The sequence below is a fragment of the Macrosteles quadrilineatus genome, unplaced genomic scaffold, assembly GCF_028750875.1.
Source record: "Macrosteles quadrilineatus isolate MER2022 unplaced genomic scaffold, UCM_ALF_1.0 Scaffold_4__1_contigs__length_99947679, whole genome shotgun sequence".
NCBI classification, from domain to species: Eukaryota; Metazoa; Arthropoda; class Insecta; order Hemiptera; family Cicadellidae; genus Macrosteles; species Macrosteles quadrilineatus.
In genome coordinates, this window is record NW_026542597.1 from 53901285 (window position 1) to 53915444 (window position 14160).

Below are 14160 nucleotides of genomic sequence, written 5' to 3' on the forward strand. Positions count from 1 at the left end.
TATTCTCCATAAGAATAACATGGGAATTTTAAATTTACAATTTCTTTAATTTTCTCCGTAGTCAATGAATATTCAAAAAAACTTCAATATACTAAATTATTTGTTTTTTAAGCTCTTCAAAATGGTGTAGAGAGAAATTTAGAAATTTAAAGTTTTTAGGGTCAAAAATGAGAAAAACTCATTTTTACCCCATAAAACCCCCCATAAACCCCTGATCCCATGGTCCGATTATGCTGGTTTGCGAACTCGTTCGAATAAATGTAGGTTTACACGTTTGTACCAAATTTCATCAAAATCGGATCAATTTTGCTCGAGTTATCGCGCTAACGGACACATATATAAATATATATATATATGAATTTGAACGGATGGTGTTTTTGGCCTCTGGGGACCTCAAAACGAAAAAGTAAATCGGTCCCGGGTCTAGGTCTTACCATGAGACCTACGGTAATAGCTTATTCCCTATATGGGAAATTCGCTAAAAGATGGTAAGTGGTGATTGATTTCGATTGGAGTGTGTTTTAAAGAGTCTTTTTGTAGTTAATGCATACTAACTGGCTACTGCAGTCTTAATACAGCATCCATATTGGAGTTTTTTGCTTATACAATCAAGGTACCTTCCTCAAAACAGCCTTAAGCCCTCAAAATTTCCCCTCCCCCCTTGTGTTACAATGGCTCGAAAACGATGTTAAAAAAAATGGATATGGAATTTTCTTGCTGATTCACAGTGCAAGAGTGCAAGCATAGATAAAACTTACTCCTCAACGAGTATGTTTTATCTATGGTGCAAGTACGGGCAAGACTACATCAACGATCGGATTGGACGATTGGATATTATAATGATCTACACTTTATGGTAGAGAAAATTTGTTCTGTTCTGACATCATACTTCGCTTAATAATGACGATGAAAGTATTATGTGATCTATAATAATAGATCTAAGTTATTAATTAACAAAAAAATGGCTCGTGAAGCTGCGTTACAAGGAAACATCTGGAAACAAACAAACTGGTACTTGTATACAGTATTAAAAAATGTTCTGTAACTTGAAAATTATAAACAATGCTTAACTCGTTGGAAAAAACTTCCATTTAGTCTGTGCCGAGAATCTGAGGCCATTGGCCGACCTGAAATGTAGCAAATTTGATGAAAGACGGTGACGGCGTTCTTCTCTTCCATCATAGTAGATATCGTCGTATTTGCCATGGATCAAGTTTGACATATCTCAAGAAAATCGAGGATATATGATATCGCAGTGTATTTATATGGTTTATATGTGCGTGATCAAATAGGTTATTCGCTTATATTGTCCATTGTGCTGTGATTCACCAATGTGTATCTCATAGACATTTATCGGGTCAGCAGTCATCCTTCACTTAAGAGACGCTGAGTTTTTATTCTAAAGTCATAAGTATAGGTAAGCAAGGGGTGCAGGAACCCTCTTTAGTATATTGAAATCTATTTAGATTTTATTTAAGCTACAAGTCATTGATTCAATTAGGTCCATATGTACTGGTATTTTGAAGAATTAAGAAATAGGCTTGGCCACTTAGGTCTAGGCTGCCTTACAAATTAATACAGTGACCCCTGGATGTAAATTCATGAATTTAGCCTCTATTATTTAACCCTAGCAGTGGCTTACAGTGACACCTAGAATGACACCAGTGTAATACACTAGGCCTAGTAAGTTTATGGGCCAACATTTTTTAACCCTCGCGCGGGCGCTTGCGGAGTTTACCTTCACACTTGCAGATTTTGTTGATATAAATATGCATAATGGGTGTCAGCAGTTGTGTCTGGCTCTACACTTCACGTACCTCATCCTGGGAATGCCCTTACATTAAGCTATTTTACCCCCGAATTCCTCCTCATTTTTTTGTCATATGCAATTCAGTGACGCGGTGTCAGTTTGCGGAGGTTTACTCCACGTGTGCCCTATCGCGTAAGTCCTTAGCGCAGAGTTTTATTTCCTCATGCGCTATTGTCAAACTGTGTGTACTTATATTTTATACTGTAGGCCTACATGTTACATTCAAAATTATAAACATGTCTACACTAACTGTATTATTTCACTTATAATTATTATTAAATTATTTTGTTTGAATGTATATATGTATAATTAATTGCATTATTGCGGAACAAAACTCCGCAAGCGGCAAGCGCCCTCTCTCCTAACATAAGTTACCTTTACTACTTAGAAAATTGCTCCATATAATTATTTGAAATTAATATTACTCATATAAAGTTAAATAAATAATGTTATCAACAAAGAAATTAGGTTTCTGATTAGGTTATTCAACATTTACATAGGCCTCTAATATTTTGTTATAACAACAAGTAGGTAAAATGGGTATGCTATTCAGTGATGTGGAATAAAACTCTGCATGTGCCCGCTCCTGTTTTATTGGTGAAGCGCCTCCTTGAGGGTTAACGGTGAAAAAACCACTTAGATATAATTAACTTTGATATGAACAATATATATATATATATATATATAAGTAACTTACCATTTGAAAGATCACATTCTGAACTTTCATTTTGTTATAAAAAAAAACCCTGTAGCAGGTAGGCCTATATAACAATGTCACGACTAGAAATCAATAATTCTAATTCACGATTAGAAATCAAATGAATTTTTGCCACGGCACGACTTTTGCAGCTGACACTTGGGAACTGTTAAAACACGACTTGTTTGGCATTACCCTGCTCGGGTAATTTTCGTCTTGATGTGTTGCGGGTGGTACCACTGGATAGCCATTGATTTTATATCTTCATTGTGGTATGATATTTAGAACGAAATATTGATTGCACAACAGGTACGATTTTATGATAACAGCTGTTTTTTAAATTTATTAACAAATGGCCAACCAGCGTAATACGCTAGTATGGAAAATACAAGTTACATAGGTTCAGTGTAAGTTATTATTACCGTACTAGCACAGAAAACGTACTACTATACCCAGAATGCCAACCGCATGGTAAAAAGCATTAAGCGGTTTGAGAGAGCTTTGCCTGTCAATCCGTAGGCAGCGCCACCAGCGTTGCCATGCAATAGCATAGCAACGCTGGTGGAGCTGCCTACGGATTGACAGGCAAAGCTCTCTAAAACCGCTTAATGCTTTTTACCATGCGGTTGGCATTCTGGGTTATAGTAGTACGTTTTCTGTGGTACTAGTCATATAGGCTAATATCATTTTGAAGAGGAAGAAATGTAGCTTGTGATAGTGGCAGCCCTGCGCTCAGGGTTATTTCTGTTTTCTCTCACTAAGACGACGAAAGTTCGTCACTACGGTACTGTCAAGGTCTCATACACAAAGCGCCTTGTATACTGTACGCCATTGCGTGTTGTTGCTGGTGAGTTTTCGCTCTCGTTTTATCCACGATTTATTAGGTGCTTAGGCTACCTACTAAATTTGTTATTAATTTCATATTGTTAGAGAAATGTGTGTGTGTAATCTTCATGCATTTTCCTATGCATGAATATTTACCGTACAGTACTGAAAAGTGTGAAATTGTGTTTATAAAGGGTTTTATTTTTTTTGGGTTGTATTTTGCGGTATTCCGTTTATTTATATTATCATGCCCCTAGCACGGAAAAACAAAAATTATTACCCACGTGTTATACATTTTTATGTTTGTAGGCCTAATTGAATACCTACACTACAAGATGTTTAAATGTTGGTTTGGAGTAAAAAAAAACATTTGGTACGAAAGTTTTATACTAGCTAAATACTATGGGTACATTTTTTTCACAAAATTGCTAAAATACAAAAACATTATTTTATTTATAAATAAAAAATTATTTTTACCATAAACTTTATGACTTTTTTGGATTCCTTACTTTATTAGCTACAAACATGTAGGGTATATATCATTATTAGTTTACACATATATTATATAACTTTTTACAACACAAACTAACACTGTACCACGGCTTTCAATTTTTTCGGTTCTCTGTTTGTTATTATATTTCGCCCCAAAAACTTATAAAAAAAATATATTTTCCTACCAAGTTATATAGGCCTATTTCTATGTAGGGAATTATATTGTCTACAAAATGTATATAGGTAATTAATTTCCCATAAGAAAATCTGTAGAACAAATTGTACCGAGGCTGCTTTTAAAATAAAAAAAAATTCTTATTTTGTTATTTTTTAACTTTGCCGAAAAAATACACTGTCTAAATCATTATTATATTACTATTTCTTGATTCTCCTGTTCTTTCCAAACAAAATGAATATAAGGTTGGCTAGGTTTACTTGTACGATTGAATTTATACGAATTTTCAAAAAAAAGTCTGCAAAATCGCCAAAATGGGTTGGCCATTCCCCACTTTCAACATTGGCCACTGCTAGAGGTTAAGTTTTATCTCTAAAATTTATGGTATAGGGATGAGCATCGATAAGTCAACCATCGCAAAAACATTGGATGATGCGATGTTGATTTTGTCGTCTGCTCTTTCTACTGCCTTAGCTTAGGCCTATTAACCGGGTAGACTTCCGTATATGTTGTCAAAAACAACCGAATGAAAATATTGATCGTTTCATCCGATATATCGTTTGGTTGGTTAGGTTTGGTTAACCAAATTATCGTCAAAATCGATACTGTCACATATCAATCGATATTTTCATTCGGTTGTTTTTGACAACAGATACGAAAGTCTACACAATTAACCCATTAGCACACTCTTCTAACATTGATTGAATAGCCTACTTCCTTGCATTGGTTAGTCTAAAGCTGCTTAGCTAGACGTTCTAGACAGAAAGTTTTTCTTTCATATTTTGCAAGACGATTACAAAACCAATTTCGGTATTAATTTAAGTTAGGCCTACTATGCCGGATAGCAGGAGTGCTGCCACAGAAATGTTACACCCCAAAGTCCCTTTAGGTCTATTAGTCCAGTTGGCGAAATACTTTTGGATTCTATTCACTTTAAAAATACCATACCGGTAGCTTATAAGCCTTTCAATAGAATTTATTGTTAAGAGCAACATTTTAATTTTTTTGGTCAATAAGTAGGTACCTAACATAAGAAGTTAAGTTAGGAAACATCAAATACAGGATTTTAGGCATACTTACTTGGCCAAAAACATCAATGTTCAACAACAACATGGTGTAAGTTAACAAACATACATCGATAGAAAACATCGACTAACTCAAGTTATTGATGCTCATTCCTAAGTACGGTACCGTACGGTATGGTAGTGTCTGGTTACATTTATATATTTAGGTACAGTACGGTACCTATTTAAGGGTGTTGGGTAAGTTACCACTTGCTGTTTTAGGCTCTTAAAATTGGTTTAAGATCCAGCCCTACCAAGATTGATAGTAGGCCTAGGCATAGAAGATATTTTAGTGAATAGGCCTTATAGGGTATATGGGAGAGTAATAGCATAGACAAATAGAATAAATATAGACCATCAACAGTGCTGCATAGCATATGTTTCGGCACCCACCGCTAGGGGTGCCGTGTAGTTACGGCGCACACCGCTGCAGCGTCTGCTGGTAGCATACGGCTCCTGCGCTCCTCGCCTGCAGCAGTGTGTGCCGTAACTACACGCACTCCTAGCAGTGGGCACCGGAACATTCCTTTGACAGTCTGTATTGTTTCTATTTGTCTATGGTAATAGCTTGGTTCTTGAAGGTTTAAAATATATATTTTTTGGAAAAGTGGTAGCTTTATAGATAGAAATACAATATCTAACGAGTAGGTTAGGATGGTTTGGTTATTAATTTCATAAAAAAAAGAGGATTTAAATACAAACTGTCTTCTTTTTAAATTCATCTCTTTGAGATCTTAGGCTACCACGCAAAATAGCGTAAGTTAACAACTTTTGTTTTTATAATTAAAACTTAGCTTGTTTTTTATTATCATAAACTGAAGTATAGTAACCTGACCGCCGCACCATATCATCTGTTATTTTAGCCCACAGAGCATAGAATAAAATATAGAGTCGCCACTCCAATACTTACAGCTATACCAGTAGTGAAGCCGATTTCCGCCATCTTGACTTGGTAAGAGAGTCGGACTCGGAACTTTGAAAACACGGCGCAATTACCACTGTGTTATTCTATGCTACTTTATGGATTAGATGAAGCTACTGCTCCGAGGATACATATAGAACTATCCCCCCTTCGATATTGACCTAGGACTCAGCCCCGCGGGCTTTTAACGTTCTGAGGTGAGAGTTTTAAAAGTAAATATTGATTGGTGGTTTCCATGGTAACAATATAATGGTTTAAATGTAAATGCAGACCAGGCCGGCCGCCATCTTAGTACTAGAAGCCTGCTTCACTCCAGACGGCAAGTGCCGCCTCTACATTTATTCTATGCTCTGTGTTTTAGCCTACTTCCTTTTACAAGACCCTTTATTATTAAACACCTTTATTGTTACATAAATAATTTATCTATTCGTCAGGGAATCAAAAAGAGAATAGACCTACAGTTACAAACTGTGACCCTGTTAAGTTTTAAGCCCGAAATAGGCTAATTAATCTATTCTGCCACATAGGTCAATTGCTATTTAGGCCTACGGTACTCAAAACTGACCCTTTAGGCCTTTAAGTTAAGTACACAAACTTTATAAAACCATCTAGGTGGTTTGGACCATAACTAAGTTACAATGATTTGTTATTATAAATTTAAAAGCCTTATTTATTAGGCCTAAATTATGTTGGGCTCCCTAACTTATTAATTGATAAGTATGACGACGCGGTCAGCGTTATTACTCGCTCGTCTTAACAGTTCAGACAACGTTAATAATTAATATAATTCTCAGTAAACTATTAACTTACCAAGCTCTAATTTTTACTCTATTTTGCAATGCTCACTATTAATTAATATAAATACATTATTAATCTGTGTTGTTTACAATGATGCTCCATGTTAAGTTTCCATCTGCAACCAAAAAGTTATAAAAAAATATTAAATAATTCACACCAAAAAATAAATAGAAAGACATACCGGTAAGCCTATTACATGATCCGCGTTATTTTATTTCACTAGCTTATTCTAACAGTTGAGACAAGGTTAAGAAAATAACAGGGTATTCTTAGTAGCCTATGTTAATCGATGACCAAGGAAATAGGTAATAGGTACTTTAATAGTAAAATTTATCATGTAACGTTAAATAATGCCCACCTGTGCTGTAATGCTCAGATACATGCCTTTACCCTTTTGTAGTATTTGCAGACTTGTTTAATGGACTGACTTACTTTTCTTTCTTCTTCTCCTGATGTTTGTTTTATTTCACAGTAATGGTGGAAGAGACATGCATACAAGAATTTTAACGTAATTAAATTCGAACGATCGTGATTTAGGTAATTTTTGTCTCCGTGGAGAAATTTGTGCAACATTTTTTTAGGAAGAGATTTAGTTTTTGATTATAAAAAATTACACAGTATAGGATCTCCCAGCATAATTAGGCCTAGGCCTACTTTTATGCATCGAAGAATTAGGCCAGGCTACAGTTTTTTTTTTCAAGCTAAATCTGTAATACAAAAAGTTTTTACACTAAGAGTCCGAAAACGAAGTAAAACATTACAAATATGAAGTTTATTGAATCGAGCAGTTCAAGTAGTGTTTTAGGCGAGTCCAAGTTTTAGAGGTGAGGGAGGTAGGCTTATGTGGAGACGTAACGGGCTGTTTATATACCTGTATGCAAAAATTGTTTGGTACCAAAATTCTATCATTGGTTGTATCCATTTTTAAATGCCAAGTATTTAATTAGACTAGTGCACCTGTTACTCGAATTCGAGCAATTGCTAAGTATTACAGGCGTTATTTCAAAACGAATAACAGTCTTAAATTTCCGATGATTTAAAGAGTTTACTCAAAGGTACCGTAATGTTGTTAATCAATCACTCTACTCCATTTATCAAAACTGAAAATGAACTCACTCTGAAAACGAATGCTCTTGTGTTTATCATGTGTTTACTATGAACAAGTGTAATGAATACAAATTATTCGTCTGTTTAAGTAAACAAAATCTTGTCTTAATAAGAAATACATTGGGATTTTGATGGCCTGTGGGGCAAAGCCCGAGGTCTTTTATTACAGGAATCGATGAAAAACTTGTCTACACAAAAAATACTCAATTTTGTCACATTGTTTGTAAAAATCCGTCCATTATTAATGGAGGAGTAGTGTTTCGTAGAAATAACCTTCACATATTATTGAGCGGAGCGAGCGAAGCTCTTATACGTCGACTCTTGTGCATTTCGTAATACGCAAACTCCTCCTAGACGGCTGAATCAATCGTTTTAAAATTTTGCATGGTGATAAAGACCATATCGGTGAGTGCCAACATCTATATAGCATTAAAATAGTCTTTCAGGAATCCGCCCCACTGGGTCTCAAAGTTTCAATGTAATCCTTATGGAAGCAGTATTTGACACATAAACAAAGACATATGATCAGCTGTTGACTTTTGAATGCAGTAAATAAGGAAAAAGCTGATAGCATTATTCCACAGATATTAGAACAGAAACGGTATGGATCATTAATATAATCAAATGACGACACTAGCTTGGGTCCGTGACGTAGGAAGTGGTGCAGGAAGAAGTAAAGGTTAGCAGTGTAGTGAATAAAATCTACAGTCAATGATAAATATAACTAAACTTAACTCACATGATTCATTATTTAATATGTTTACTGTCATATGTTATTAGTAAATACTCATCTTTGTTTATATTCCATTATTGTTAATATGTTTACTGTCATATGTTATTAGTAAATACTCATCTTTGTTTATATTCCATTATTGTTCATAGCTCAGTTTTCAGATGAATAAAACCCTTTATTCTGATTACAATTAATCTGGGTTTTACTTTCATTACAATTTATTCATCTGAATTATTCAAATGTTAGATTATTTATAATTTAATTTTCCTTACCTCTAACTCTTATACTATGGAAAGATTTCTAAAACCAGATAGATTTGACACTGATCCAAGTTCTCCCAACAGTGCTAAACTTTGGAAACATTTCCTAAAAACATTTGAGAGTTTTGTAAACAAAATTGGAACAAATGAAGAAAGAGTAACTTCAGAGGACAAACTGAACCTTTTAATTAATCATTTTTCCCAACCTATCTTCGAATTCATAACTGAATGTAATACCTATGATGAAGCCATCAAGATTCTGAACAGTATATTTATAAAACCAACGAGTGAAATCTTCGCAAGGTACCAGTTAGCATCACGTAAGCAAAAATCATGTGAGACTCTCAGTGAATACCTACTATCCCTAAAAGTTCTAAGTAAGGAATGTAAATTTTCTGCAGTCACTGCTGAAGAACATAAAAACAACTTAATTCGAGATGTATTTCTTAGTGGAATTTTATCTTCTTCAATACGACAACGGCTTTTAGAAAATAATACTCTATCTCTGGAACAAGCTTGTAATCAAGCTCTAGCTTTGGAAGCTGCTCATAATCAGTCAGTCTGCTATTCTAATGTCGATCCTGTTGCGACGCTACCTACAATGCACTGTAAAAATAATTATTAAAAGTGCAGCAGTCGCAACCGTTTGCCGGGGATAGCTCAGCCTACAATGGCTGGGTAAAGTTCCACGGTCTGCGATAAGGTCAGGGAAACCACTAGGCCAAAAGCCGGGTCTAACCGGTATAGGACTGGCTCATACACGGGCACTGTGAACAAGTCAAAAACAAGTCACCAAAACAAACGTGCAATAATCACTACCAGGCCTACGCCGATTCTCCACACTCCTAGGGGGTCGTTGCTGACTACGCAACTCGGGCTTCGTCCTAACTATCCAATAGTTAAGCCCAGAGTGCCTAAAACACGGTGAGTTACACGACGACTTGCCAATAAAACCACAACGCGTGTTATCACCAGGCGGGGTCTACTAGGCCACTATAATCCAATACACAACTCTAATGCCCAAGCTAAGAATCAAACAGTCCACTCGATACTAATACCATATAATAATATACAAGTATACTATAGACAGAGTGACTACACCGCTAGTAGCTGGTCTCAGTAAATACCAAGCTAAACAAGCAAAACTATATGTCAATTGCAATACTATTAAATTATTGAGCAGCTTAGTAGCAGATAAATAAATATTAAATACGTTCCAAACACTAGATAAATATATTATCTGATAGCCGGTACTCCGCTATCCAAGCTACCAAGCTAACGTGTTGGATTGCCTACTGGCCACGTGTTTCCAAATACGCACGCTAAATCGTGCAGCCTAGGTTTGTCGGGCCTCAGAGTTATTAGTAATATAACTAACTCTTGGTACAACGCAAAATAATAACTACTACAGTCAATAAATTATATTATTTGCGCTCTAGCACCTGCCCAGAACCGTCAGGAATACACTTTAATATTATTCCTGACTAATATAAATCCTAACTACCGTCAGGCTTTGACCAGCACGGTTACAACTCTAACCCTCGCAAATAAATCAGATATTAATATTATCAAACTAATAATATCAAGTCGTCCACTCACCTCAAGTGGGTCACTGACTTACTACCCAACTTGACACCAACACGCCTTGAGCACCAATATCACACCGATGTCACCAAAGCACTACACGTCTCACTCGACAATCACGAACCAGCTGTTCAATCACCGTAGGCCACGACTCGAATGTCCTTCTCGGCTATCCAGTAGTCCCAGGATACCCAAGCTTATCCGAACTGATAAGCCGGGTCAAAGGGCGCTAGCCAGGTTCGCCGCCGCCGCTTGCTTACCTCAACAGACGCGCGACCCAAATAGCAAATATTTACCCCCCTAGGAAAAATAACTCGTTACATCCCCCACTTACATCGGGATGAAAAAAAAAGAAAACGGCCAAAAAGAAAAAAATCGTTGAACGCCGGCCAAAACAAAATACTCCAACCCCTAACCCAATGGTGAACCCTACACCACAGGTCTCAAACTCAAAACAAAGAAAAACTCTTCTACTAGCCACTACCAGCCAACATGGTACTGAAAGATTTGGCATCAGGAACCAGACGGGGATTTCCATTGTAAGGGCCTTCGGGTCTTTGTCACCAATTTTGACACTGTCTATGTGGCCACCTTGGCCAGAACAGTCATCACCCACGCCCATTCTTACTACCTCTGTCCCACATGTCACCAATCTGAGGTCTCGGATGACATCCATACCCAGAATCATATCAGTGGTAAGAGTGGGAACGTATAAGGCGTCTCCAACCCACCGTCTTCCCGCAGCTTCACCTGCCAATCGGAATGAATACTCGGCTCTAGACCGTGACCCATCTGCCATCCTTAGAGGAGCGGGTTTCTTAAAAGGCTCGACCCCCTGGCGTTGAAGATGATCGGCGACTTCTCGCCCAACCAGGTTAACTACGGACCCAGTGTCCAATAACGCCTTAAAAACGCTGCCCATCAGCACAACTTCAACAAAGGGCCTTGTCTCCGAAACCAGCCGGTCCTCATCCACCCCACCAACCAGGCTGTTTAGTTTTCCGAGCCACTCGGACCACTCTTCTGAGGTCGTTCGTTTTGGGTGGCCTTGCCCAGTTGACCTCCTGATGTCTGAGCTGGCCTGCCGTTTCCCGCCCGACATCCACACTGACTCACCGTCAAACCAGGTTTGCCACACCCATAACAGGAGACGGTCCTTGGTTTACCACATTCTCGGGCAAAGTGACCAGTCTCCTGGCACCTAAAACATTTCACCGTCCCCTTTGGACCCTCAGGCGCTCTAGCTGCTGTCACGGGCCGTTGACCGTGGACCCGATCCAAAGCTACCCGCCCAAGCGACTCGGCTTCCGGAGATGGTCTCTCGAAACTCCGCTTTTCGACTGCGGCCGTTTCGGAGCACTTCTCCGCCTTGTTTCTGGGTGTGTAGGCGGTTTCCAAAACCAGCGCTACGTTCGGAGAAGGAGGAGGTCGGAAGGCTGCCTTCTCGCGCATATAAGCCTCATAATCTTTGGCCAACTCAACCATCTCGGCCAGGTTCCGGAAGTCCCGCCGTCGCACCATGAGTTTGTACTCAGGTCGCATGTTGTTGTAGATTAAGTCCAATCTACAATGCTCTGACAACGTACCGCTACGCCTAAGCAAGGTACTTATGGCAACAACGTAGTCCCGGAAGTGCTCGCCTTCACCCTGTGTCCTGTTCCGGATCTCCTCATCCAAGTTCCTCCAATATCCTGGTGGGAAGAACTGGATTTCAAACTGACGCCGGAAAGCTTCAAAAGAATACAGGAGCTCCTTGCAGTTCCTGTACCAAAGAAGTGCTGAACCTTGCAGCAGCTCCGGTAGCGCTCTGAGCAGGTCCTCTGATGATACGGAGTACGAGACCATCAACTCTTCAAGACGCTCCAGGAATGACACAGGGTCTCTACGTCCATCAAACTTCAAACCCCACTTTCGGACCATGTCACATATCTTGGAGCAATTCTTCGGCTCCACCCTGCTGGCCTCACTCGAGAGCATACCCGATCCACGTGGCACCTCCACACTAGAAGGACGGACTGGTCTCTCCAAATGATCACTAGGCCGCTGCCATCCCTCGGGTCTACTTGGTAACCCAAAGGTTGGCATGGGAGCAGCCACAACAGGGGACGTAGGGTTGGCGGGTCTTTCGAACCCATAGCCGACCTCATTACTCGGTGAGCCTCTCGCCTGTCGCACCACCGATGCCAGATATTCTCGAAGAGTCCGGGTATCAGTCTCCAAAGACAACCCAAGAATCTCTTTGACCGCCTCTAACTCCCTGCTAAGTTCCCCTATCTCTATTTGGCCCGAATCAGTACTACCCAGTACCTGAGGTACGGTTCTCGGGGGGTTAGGAAGTCCCATAGTGGTAATAGCCGGCGGTACATATGTCGGTGCAGCAGCCCCAGCCGTACACAGCCTGTCATCGCTGTACCGACGGGCATTCCGCTGCTTCCAAAACGACGAGAATCTCTGCCGTAATTCTGCAGAAGTCCCAGTGGTCACCAAACCATACTGGTCCATCGTCCTCATGAGCTCCCCTTTCGAGAGGTCATATATCCAACCCACGCGACCGTCCCGGGGCTGCGACCCCAAGGACATAGTCGCTGGCGCGGAATAGGTCAACGAAGTTGTCACCGTCGTAGCCACTACCGAAGAAATTGTCGGCCAAACGGGCACAGACGCCGGCCACAATGACGATGTCGTCATCACCGACAGTTCGGAGCTAACCCCAGAACTAGTCGTAGTAATAGCAGACGTAATAGGCGTACCGCCCAGCACAGACGTCGTACTCGTAGTCACAACCATATTTAAAATCCAAATACCACGACTAATCCGCAAAAATAAGAGCGAAACCAATTAAAATATATTTAACACCGTTATAATAAATCAAACCAATTATGGGTGTGAAAGTCAAACCACAAATACACAATAAGGGTTCTCACTCAAATAATATTCGATGATAAAGCTCAATTAATTAGCAAAATAATAAATCAAACCAATTATGGGTGTGAAAGTCAAACCACAAATACACAATAAGGGTTCTCACTCAAATAATATTCAATGATAAGGCTCAATTAATTAGCAAAATTAAAATTACTAACTAATATCTATGTATACAACCACTAAATAAATTAGGGTTCACAACACACGACGCTGTAACAGAAAACAGGTTAGGCCTACCCAACCGACTATAAAATCACAGCAGGTCTGCCTAAAACTCTGCTCAACAGCTCAGGTCCGCAGCCAATCTGCACAAGTCCGCAGCAAATCTGCACAAATAAAATTATTTTGTTCGGGCGCCGTTAATACGTCAGCAACTCAGCACCACTGCCAACCTCAGTCCCTGTTCGCAGGCGCCATCTTGCGACGATGCTTTCTGCACTGGGAAAAATAATTATTAAAAGTGCAGCAGTCGCAACCGTTTGCCGGGGATAGCTCAGCCTACAATGGCTGGGTAAAGTTCCAGGGTCTGCGATAAGGTCAAGGAAACCACTAGGCCAAAAGCCGGGTCTAACCGGTATAGGACTGGCTCATACACGGGCACTGTGAACAAGTCAAAAACAAGTCACCAAAACAAACGTGCAATAATCACTACCAGGCCTACGCCGATTCTCCACACTCCTAGGGGGTCGTTGCTGACTACGCAACTCGGGCTTCGTCCTAACTATCCAATAGTTAAGCCCAGAGTGCCTAAAACACGGTGAGTTACAC

The 14160-nt window shown here is 39.4% G+C and overlaps 1 protein-coding gene across 4 annotated transcripts in view; it reads left to right on the plus strand.

Moving 5' to 3' along the window:
• The first annotated feature begins 1163 nt into the window (after positions 1-1163).
• The window catches only part of LOC128991411 (PHD and RING finger domain-containing protein 1-like), a 91347-nt gene continuing 78350 nt past the window's right edge, over positions 1164-14160 (plus strand). For all 4 annotated transcript variants that reach the window (XM_054414258.1, XM_054414261.1, XM_054414259.1 and 1 more), the window contains exon 1: positions 1164-1417. The gene's annotated coding sequence lies outside the window, so the exon portion shown is untranslated. The remainder of the gene's footprint in view (positions 1418-14160) is intronic.